Here is an 11,000-nt window from a genome sequence, read left to right on the forward strand (position 1 = left end):
CATCAACAAAAAATGGAAACAACTTAAACTCAATAAATGTATGATTAATAAGCTATGGTCATACCAATTATTCTGCTGTTAAAAAGAATAAAGGGGATATAGTTATTTTGGAATATAAAAATTGGCAAGTATATTAAACGTAATGCAAGGCACAGGACAGTATGAATAATATGCTTCCATTCATAAGTGTGTTTTTCAAAGGTGTGTGTGTATAGAGCATGTATATACAGGGAAAGTTCTGGAAGGATACCCAAGAAATTATTGATAATGGTTCCTCTGTAGAGTGTCACTGAGGATCTGGAAGAAAAATGAGATTCACTTTCCCCAATGTCAGGGACTAGTAAACTGGGAAATAGATGTCAGAACAGGGAAGCCTTCAAGAAAAGCTGAGCCTCTCATATAGGGGATAAATGGAGTCACCATGATAGACAAGACAGGATAGCAGGGGACAACTGGGAAGAGGTAGAATTACTGTCCCCAAGGGTAGAGATGCAGCTGTTGGGCACTAAGATCCAGTTACGCAAATGTCCAGAGGTCTTTAGTGAGAGGTCTTAAGACACTCATGAGACAATAGTTTCTCCCTTAGGGATTTGCTATTAGTACAGGATTTACAGGACTTAAAGAAGAAATGGCATGGACGTTCCTATTCCCAGAAACACAGCAAAATAGAAAATGCCTGCTCCAGGAAAGGTTTTCAGGTGGAGGTACCTGGATCCAAATCGAACTGAAATCAGAGGTCTTTTCTTCCTGATGTTGACTCTGGGTTTGAAGACAACGCTGTATATGCAATAGGTGTATCCAAGAGCAAAATACCAAACTAGGTTTCATTAATAACTGAGGTAGGAAAAGGGAAGGAACGAGGGAAGGGAGTGTATGCGAGTCTTCTTTAGACTCCTGTCATGGTGTCACTGATACCCAGTTACAGGACAAACCACTTCTCAACAGTGAGCACGTAATAACATTTTCAAACAATGTCTGGTTATTCTTTTAAAGAAGGAGGAGTGAAGGAAAAAATAAGAGTTTGTGGTGAGACATACCTTTTTGGTATAAGAGCAAAATATTTATGTATCTTGCTAGTTATGTATTTAAAGATACATAAGCTAGAGAAATAGAGTGAAAGGCAGGAAAATGGGAAAATGGATGCTTCACACCAACCATTAATTACTTCAGTTTGAGTTATATTACTCAGGCTTAGGAAGCTCAGGTGATGCTGAAGTAACAATGTAGTGATGCTGGAAATAGTATTGCTTTAACAACGCTCTAATAATGCTGAAGTAATAATGCTGAATATCGGCATCATCAGAGCAAGGAAAGTCTTATTGTTGTATTGGTACAAGATAGGCACTCAAATAATCTGTAAATCAGTTTTTAAGTTTTCTGCACAGGAAAATTCAATTTTGGGGGTGTGTAATTCTATGGGTTTTTACACATGCATAGATTCTTGTAACCATCACCATAGATGAGATACAGAATGGTTTCAGCATCCTGAAGAATAGAGCAGTCCTACCTTATCTGTCTTATATTCCAAGACCCCCAGGAGATGCCTGAAACCACAGATAGCACTGAACCTGTGTATACTATGCTTTTTCCTATACATACATACCTATGGTAAAGTTTAATGTGTAAATTAGGCACAATAAGAGATGAACAATAACTAAACATAATAACAATAGTAAAACACAACAATCATAACAGTTTGCTGTAATAAAACGTATGTGAATGTGGTGTCTCTCTCTCTCCCTCGATATCTTATTGTTCTGTTCAGTGAATAACTGAAACTGCAGAAAGTGAAACTGTGGATAAAGGGGGACTTCTGTTCCTTCAAACTGTCCCTGTGTATTCAGTCTCTTTCTCCCCCTTCCCCCTGCCAAACTCTGACAACCACTTATCTGTCCTCTGTTCCTATATTTTTGCCTTTTCCAAAATGTCACATAAATAGAATCATACCGTGTGTATCCATTTGAGGCTTGGTTCTTTCACTTGGCATAACACATAAATAATTTTTTATTTTTAAAAGAATCTTTATCTTTGCTGAATACAAGATAAAGGAAGAGGACAGGAAAGACTCAGTTACTTCAGAGCTTACACGGATAGCATCTTGACATCCTAAAAGAAGCAGTAAACGAGGCACTGCTGAAACACTCCATTTTCCTTCATATGTAATAAGAGCTTCATCTATTTAAAGAATATGTATTCCGATTTGCCTTTTCTATTTCGGGCATGTTCAAATATATGTCCTCTAGAGGCATTTTGGGAGAAAACTCACCTCCCTACTGAATTTCTTTAGTGTCTGCATGTGGAAACATAATTATTTAGTTTTTAATTAAATTTTTTGTTAGTTGGGCACTGAGCTTATGCTATTGCTAGTGAGATAATCCTTAGCTGCATGTTTCCTTGTTCCCTGGAAAACTGCTGACCTTCCAAGCTGTCATAAGTCTACTCAGCACAGGCTGTGCTGCACAGCACAATTGTGCACACCAGAAAATTGAGTTGGATCTATAAGAGGAGAGAAGAGTCATGGCTTGCATTTTACTGCCTGAGGAACATTTCCAGCTTCCATCAATGTGCTCCCACTTCCATTATAAGTCATGAATTCTCTTTGCAGCTGAATTCTGCTCTTTATATGCTGGGAATCATTATTCAGGGAGGGGATTAATATTGTGCTTTGGAATTCCCATTGAGCTAAACATATTTAGCAGACAGAAAGTTTGGTATCTGCTGAATAAATAAAAGCAGTGACTTCCATTTCCATCTGTCCATTGGGCGCGTGCGCACACACACACACACACACACACACACACACACACACACACACACACACACACACATCCACACTCACATTCAAATGTGTTGTGTGGGGTTGGGGAGAGGTGGCTTGCAATTTTAGATTGGATGGCCAGGGAGCAGTCTGCACTGCAAATTGGTTTGCTGTTGTGTTTTTAATAGAATGCTTCCAGAAAGAAGCAGATGTGTTGTGGGATGTATAAGATGGGCCGCTGAGCCTGGATAATAGCTATGTGAAAACTTACTTGGTTTATTCAAATGCTTAATATCAGCCCAATGGCTCAGTTCTGTACTTCTTAGGGTTTTCTTTAAATTGTAATTTCTTACAATTACAACTGGGTTTGTTCTCAGTTTTAATTTTCTATTGCATTTCCTTTGAGGTTGACGATGATCTCTATTTGCTTATTAAAAACTTCATTTTGAAATTATGAAAAGTTTGTGATCATGAAGCAGAGTAGTTTAATAACCAAGCAGAGCATGGAAACGTGATTCCCATTTATATCACCATTGTTGTGCTGAGCATACAAGAAACCCTTCTCTGGTTGGTCTGTCATACTCGAGAAAGATAAAGTACTGTATTAAAGACTAAAAGACAGATTCTGGTCAAGATGGGGGAATAGACAGTCCCCAACATCACTCTGTCCCACGAATCAACCAAACCGAGCTGGTGGGAGGCCAAGGATGTCTCTTTCCACAAAGCCTATTCCAGAGTGACAGAAGAAGCATCTGCTCTGTGATAATATTAGGGGACCTGAACACACCTCTCAGCAGTGGACAGATCATCAAGGCAACAAATCAACACAGTAACTGGTACTCTTTCAGAAGGAGAGAAGAAATCTAGGGTTATCAGAGGTGGGAGAGGGGAGGGCGGGGGATGGGGAGAGATTGGATAAGGGGCATAAAGAATAAGTATGATTTGTGAAAATATATATGCTAACAATATTGATTTGATCAACGTACATCAATATTGAACCCCAATGATATGTGTAATCAATTATGATTCAATAAAAGATAAATAAATAAGAAACTGAAAAAAAATGACTGAAAGATGAGTAGATCATTGTCTATACATTATTGGGCAAATCAAATTGGGCTATGTTTCTTTGGGCTGGGTAACCTTTTGCAGTCAGAAATTTTATACTGAAAGATCTGTTTTGAATTCTCTGATTGCCATCCAAACAGCAGTAAATACTTCCTCTTTGTGCTGTCAGTACACCCTGAACATACTCTTACAGTCATTGGTTTAATGCAGCTGTCTTTCCCTCTGTTATCTTGGAGGGCTTTAATGATAGGGACTTTTTCTTTGTACACAAAGGAGCTCAATAAATGTTCTTGAATAAATGTTTATGTATTGAGTATTGCAGTTTTGCCATTGTTTCTAGACCTAAAAAACAATATACTACAGTTTCAGAAATGAAGGTTTGGGGATCTAATCTGCTGGGAAATAAGGCAGTGGTCTCTCCCTACTCAATAAGGCAAGAATTTCTGAGAATGCTTATCCAGTAATGTGTGCGCTAGCTGCTGTTTACAGCCATTCTTCTGCTAGAGAATTGCCCAGGCATGAGCTTCTGAGGTTCTGTTACTCACTGCCTATGCTCTACCATGCACTTTCCTGCTGTCCTTTTGGAAGAATACTGCCCTGAGCATGGTGGTGTTGCTTGTTCCATCCCCAAAGTGGAAAACCATTGAGGTGATGAAATGGTACTGCCTTCCTTATAGTCCTCACTGGGTAGAGCCATAATTGTTCCTCACAGAAACAGAGAGCATTTTCCTTCACTTCAGTGATGTGGAGGATTTTATCATCAGGACTTCTAAACACACTGCCTTGTCTCACAATGTCATTCATGGAAAACTACTCCAAACTTCTACTTTTTTGTTATGATGAAATAACAATGACCAGACATAACCTCCCCCCATAAACAGCTAGAAAACTGGACAAAATATGTAACACAACTATTTTCAAACATTGGACAACAGGCAGCATAAGGTTGTGATCCTTAAGAGATGAGAAACAAACTTTAAATGTCTCAGCTTTCAGCCTAAGGGCAAATTCCAGATTGGGGGGGAATGCCCAAAAAACCCTGGTGTCTCCATTGAGATGAAGATGGAGATCGAAGTTTAGGGAAGCTCAGATTGCCAGAAATTGTATGAGAGTTCTGGAAAAAGGCTAACTAAATGTAAAAAAAGGGGCTGGCTGGTTAACTCAGTTGGTTAGACCATGGTGTTATAATACCAAGTCATGGGTTTGGATCCTCATACTGGCCAGCTGCCAAAAAACAAAAAAATAGAAGATAAAAAGAGTTCCAGGAATCTGTATCGGGGTCCACTTGAGTCTTTGCAAAGTGTTAGGCTACATATGTGTAGACCAAAACTTCACCAGACAAAGAAAGCCTGGAGTGTTGTAAGCGGAACAATTCCCAGAGCTCACAAAAGACAGGGTGATGTTTGAACTTCAGCCAGGCAAAGAGGAGATTTCTGAGTGATTGCTGGAGGTATTCAGTGAAGATCTCAGAAGGATGGTGCCTTAATAGTAGATTTGAACTATCTTTTGGATGAAGGCTATACTAGAATCATAATAGCAAAGCTTAAAAACAGAACTCCAAGGTATCAAAGTAGTCTGCTATTTTCCAAAACATAGACCAATGCTCTTTAAAGAAAGGCACCAAACTGATACTCAACAACCTGATAACGACAAAGTTAAGCTTACCAAGAAATAGGAAATATGACCCTTGACAAAGAGAAAAATTGCCTGGAGAAACAGACCCCAAAATGACAGAGATGATGAAATTGGTAGATAAAATAGTTAGAACAGGAATTATAACTATGTGAATTATTTAATGGAAAACATAAACATAATGGGGAGAGAAAAAAAAAAAGATAAAAAATGGAACTTCCAGAAATTAAAAATCTAATACCTGAAATGAAATTGTCACGGAATGGGATTAACAGCAGATGAGATACTACAGAAGAAAACATTAGTGAAATTGATGACCTGGCCATAGAATCCATCCAAAACAAAATACAGAGAGAAAAACAATAGGGGGAAAAAATAAATAAATAGAGCATTAATGACCTGTGGGATAATATCAAAAAGTCTGACATACTTATAATTGGAGTCCGAAAAGGACACTGTGGTTGAGTGAGGGACAGAAAAAACAATTGAAGAAATAATGCCTGAAAAATTTCCAAATTTGATGAAAACTACAAGTCCCCCAAATCCAAGAATCTCAACAAACCTCAGTAAGGATAATATTCACATACATGCACTTTCACACCCTCAGGTCCGCACTAAGGCATAATTAAATTTCCGAATACCAGTTAGATAAGAACAACAGCAGACTTCTGGTCAGAAACTATACAAGCCATCTTTAAATGCTGAAAGAAAAATATGTCAATACAGAATTCTATAACTAGCAAAAATATTCTTCAAAAATTAAGGCAAAAAACCCCTACCTTCTTCAGAAACAAAGGCTGAGAAAATTAGTTGCCTGCAGACCTGCATTACAAGAAATGTTGAAGAAAATTCTTCAGGTGGAAGGAAAATAGTATAAAGTCAGATATGAACTCAGACCTACACAAGGGCATAAAGAACACATGAAATGGTAAATGCCTGGGTAAACACAAAAGTTATTTTTTCCAATTAAAAAGTAACTATTATTAAACTGGATAGAAAAGTAAAGCTTAGGTAAGGGGCAACAATAATCAACCACAATGTATATCAACAAAATAAAATTTAAATAAATAAATAAATAAATAAGTATTCAGAAAAAAAAAGTAAAGTAAAGCTTGATTTTATACTGTCTATGAGAAGCCCACTTTAATTATAAAGTCATACATTAAAATGGAAAGGATAGGAAAATACATACCATGTGAACAATACATATAATACATACAAACTGATGAAACTGAAATAACACTATCAACCAACTGGACCTAATTGATATTTGTAGAACATTCATCTAAGAACAGCACAATAAACATTCTTCAAATGCACATAAAATATTTACCAAAATAAACTATATTCTTGGTCATAAAAGAAATCTCAATAAATTTAGAAGGATTGAAATATTTCAGAGTACATTCACTAACCATAGAGGAATTAAGTTAGAAAGAAATAATAGAAAATATCTGGAAAATGCCTAAATATTTGGAAATTAAATAACAAATTTACAAATAATCCATGTGTCAAAGAGGAAATCACAAGAGCAATTATAAATTATTTAGAGCTAAATTTAAATAAAAATAAAGCATACAAGTACACTTCAAAAAGATCATGGAAAGTTTCATATTATCCTCTAATTCTATTTTTCCATGAATTTTTTGAAGTGTCCTCATATTGAAATTTGTGGACACACCCCAAATAGTGCTTAGAGGAAAACTTACAGCTTTAAATGTTATAGTACAAAAAAGAAAGGTCTCAAATCAATGATATAAGTTTCCACCCTCAGAAGCTAGAAAAAGGAAGAAATTAAACCCAAAGTAAATAAAGGAAATAATAAAGTTAAGAGCAGAAGTCAATGAAAAAATGGGCACACAAATTGAGAAAATTTTTAAAAAGACTAATACTAATTCTATGAAAAAATCAATCAAATTGATAAGGCTCTTGTCAGGCTAATCCAGAAAATAGAAAGAAGATGCAAAATTACCAGTGAAAGCGGAGAGATATTTACAGATATTACAGATATTTAAAAAGATAATAAAGACAAATTGAAAAAATGTTTGCCAATAAATTTAAAAGTGTAAATGAAATGATCAAGTACTTTAAAGGTCATGCATTACCAGCTCTGACTCAAGAAAAAATAGAAAACTGAATAGTGCTCACTTTATAATTATGAGCCTTCCCACAAAGAAACTGCAGGTTCATATTGCTTCACTGTTGAATTCAAACAAATATTTCAGAAAGAAGTCACAGCACTCTTACACAAACTTTTCCAGATAATAGAAGAGAGGGTGCACTTTTTCAATTCATTTTATGAAGCCAGCATAACTGATACCAAAAACAGACAATACAGGAGGAAAAAACACTACAGACCAATATCTCTCATGAGCAGACACAAAATAAGTAAAAAACAACTTAGTAAATAAAATCTAGCAGTGTGTGTGTGTATGTATTTGTACCAAGTATAACCGTGCATGGTTTACATTAAGATTGAAAGGTGATTTAGTATTTGAAAATCATGTAATTTGCCACATTAACAAAATAAAAGAGAAAACCATATGATCGTTTCAAGAGATGGAGAACAAGCACTTGACAAAATTCAACAGTTTTATTTAAGAAAAAAAAAAGATGTCAGTAAACTAAGAGAGGAAATGAACTTTCTGATAAAGGGCATTTCTTAAAAACTAACATCATACTTAATGGTGAAAGACTGAATGCTTTTTCCCATAGGGTCAGAAATCAGTAAGAATGCCCACTCATGATTTCATCGTACTGGGGGTTCTAGCCAGTGAAAGAAGGCAAAGAAAGGAAATAAAAAGAATACTGATGGAAAAGGAATAATTAAAACAGGTGTTATTCACAGATGATGTGATTATATGCATAGAAATTCCTATAGACTATTAAAATTAAAGTTGGTAGAACTAATAAATGAGTTTAGAGAGGTCAGAGAATACAAGGTCACTACACAAAATTTAATTATATCCTTAACATATTAGTGATGACAGTTACATATTAAAATTAAAAAGTAATTTATAATAATATCCCAAAACATGAAAAACAGGAAAAGTTAATAAAATCTGTATAAGATTGGTAGAATGAACACTACAAAACATAGCTCAGAGAAATTAAAAGAGACCTAAATAAGTGGAGAGATATGTTTATGAATTAGAAAACTCAATATTGTTCAGAGATGTCATTTGTCCCCAAATTCATCTATGGGGTCAATGCATCCTTTTAGTGGAGTTTGCTTTCACTTTGGGCAGGGGGAGTTTCCCTTTGAAATGGTTCGTCCTTACATTCTGCTGAACTGGAATGCCAGCGTTGAGTTCACAGTCCTTGGAGTTTATACCGCATGTAGCACATGATATTTTTTACTTGTTCTTCGATTAAGTTTGATATCCTGGAAACATGCTTGTCTGGATGAAATATTTTCTTTGGTAGCAAAGGTGATGACATGTCAAAATTAAATTTTCTGAGATTTTCTGGTTTCAAATTAGTCCACTGTAGAAACCATTCAAGAAATAAAAAGGGTGAGTGAATTAGTATTATTTTAAAATTTTTATTTATTTATTTATTTTTTGTCTTTTTCATGACTGGCACTCAGCGCGGTGCACGTGACACCACACCAAGGGTGGCAATCCCCTTACCGGTCACGAAAAAAGACAAAAAAAAAAAGAATTAGTATTAAATATTTGAGCTCAGCTATTTCAAGTGCATTGACGTTGCTGTTACACTAATTGCCAAAACATACCTTCATTTGTCCTTTCCATAAAATAAATCCAATAACTGGGGTCTCAGCTGACAGTGGTTAGTCCGTGGTGATCTAGGTCTCGGCTATTACCGTTGGAAATGAAGTCAACAGAAATTACCTTTTCCGATTCTTTATTGCCTTACTTCTCAAAGGGTAGTTCACGGTCCATGGACCAGAAAAATGGACAACACCAGGACACCTGTAAAAAATGTAAAAATGTCATACCCCTCAACCCCCACATCTATTCAATCAGAATCTGTATTTTGACATGATTCATGGATGAATCCCATGTACGTTAAAGTTTTAGATGTGCCGTACATTTATTCCTCATTACAAAGCTCCCAGCTAATCTGGGCTGGCAGCCTTCTGTTCAGAAGCCCTTAGACTCTATACAGTCAGTCCTCCATATCCATGGGTTCCACATCTGGGGACTCAACCAACCCGCTGATCAAAAATATTTGGAAAAAAAAGCAATAAGAAAAAACCAATAATAAATAATACAAATAAAAAATACAGTATAACAACTAACAACTATTTACATAGCATTTACACTGTATTATGTATTATAAGTAATCTAGAGATGATTTAAAGTATACAGGAGGATGTGCACAGGTTATATGCACATACTACACCCTATCTGTAGGGAATCCTGATACCAATCCCCTGTGGATACTGAGGGACGACAGCATTAGTCTTCTCCTGCTCTTTCTGTTACCCATAGTTAAAGAATTACTCCCAGGTCATGTCACCAACGTGATACAATCCTTGGGAATAACCACTCATTCAGGATGAACACATTTCAGTGCGTAGTTTTTCCTTCTTAGGATTTCTTCTCTTCTGTGCCTCCCTCTTTTACTGCACATCTTTGGATTACATGCTCGTTTACATCATAAAGTATCCAAATTTTGTTCTTCATTTTCATTTGTTTTACAAGTTTGTTGAGGACTAGACAGCATCTTATATACCATTGTACCCTCCATTGTACTGAACACCATGTTCTGCAAATACACACTGTTCAAAGAGGAGTACTAAATGAAGAACTGAGTGAGAGAACAGATGGCCAAATGAAAACTGAGGTAATACACCTAATGTCACACAGAGAGATCAACTGAAGCAAAAACAGAATTAAGGCTGTTGGCTGCAGACCTGCAGACAAACCAATGCTGCTCAGCTTAATAGCAAAATCTTGAGATAAAAATTTCCAATAAATGGTACTGATAAACCAAATTTAGAACTCCTGTCTGGCTCTTGTTTTGTGGATGACACTGGGCTGATTTCATATTTGGAATTCTATTTCCATACAGAATTGAACTTTGATCAAGTTTTGAATCATAGCAGCCAAGAGGAAACATCCAGTGCCTGCAAAAGTAATGTTTGTGCCTGTGTCCAACTCAATGGTCCAGCACCCAATGTCATTGTGTGTGTTTGTGTTGGAACCAGACCTGTATGGGCAAGCTGGGTCCTAGTTTCAACTCTGCCACCCAGTATCTATTAGATATTGCATAATCCAGTTAACATTTCCAGACTTCAGTATTCTACAGCTGACCAATAATGTTTAGGATGTCAGTTATATTAGATGGCTTCTAGGGATTTCTTAGCTCTAGGGTTTTTGACCTTATTCTACCATGTATAACCACCATTCTCTTTTCAATTGCTCAAGGCTATTTTTCTCAGATCTCATGTGCGATTGTGGTAGTGGGTTTGCAGAGATGGAAGAGTTGTGAATGAAGGAAGTGTTCAAAGCAATTACTACTAGAATAACAACTGCTACTAAAAGTGCTATAACTTAAAATATCTATTCAACAA

The sequence above is a fragment of the Cynocephalus volans genome, chromosome 5, assembly GCF_027409185.1.
Source record: "Cynocephalus volans isolate mCynVol1 chromosome 5, mCynVol1.pri, whole genome shotgun sequence".
Classification (NCBI taxonomy): Eukaryota; Metazoa; Chordata; class Mammalia; order Dermoptera; family Cynocephalidae; genus Cynocephalus; species Cynocephalus volans.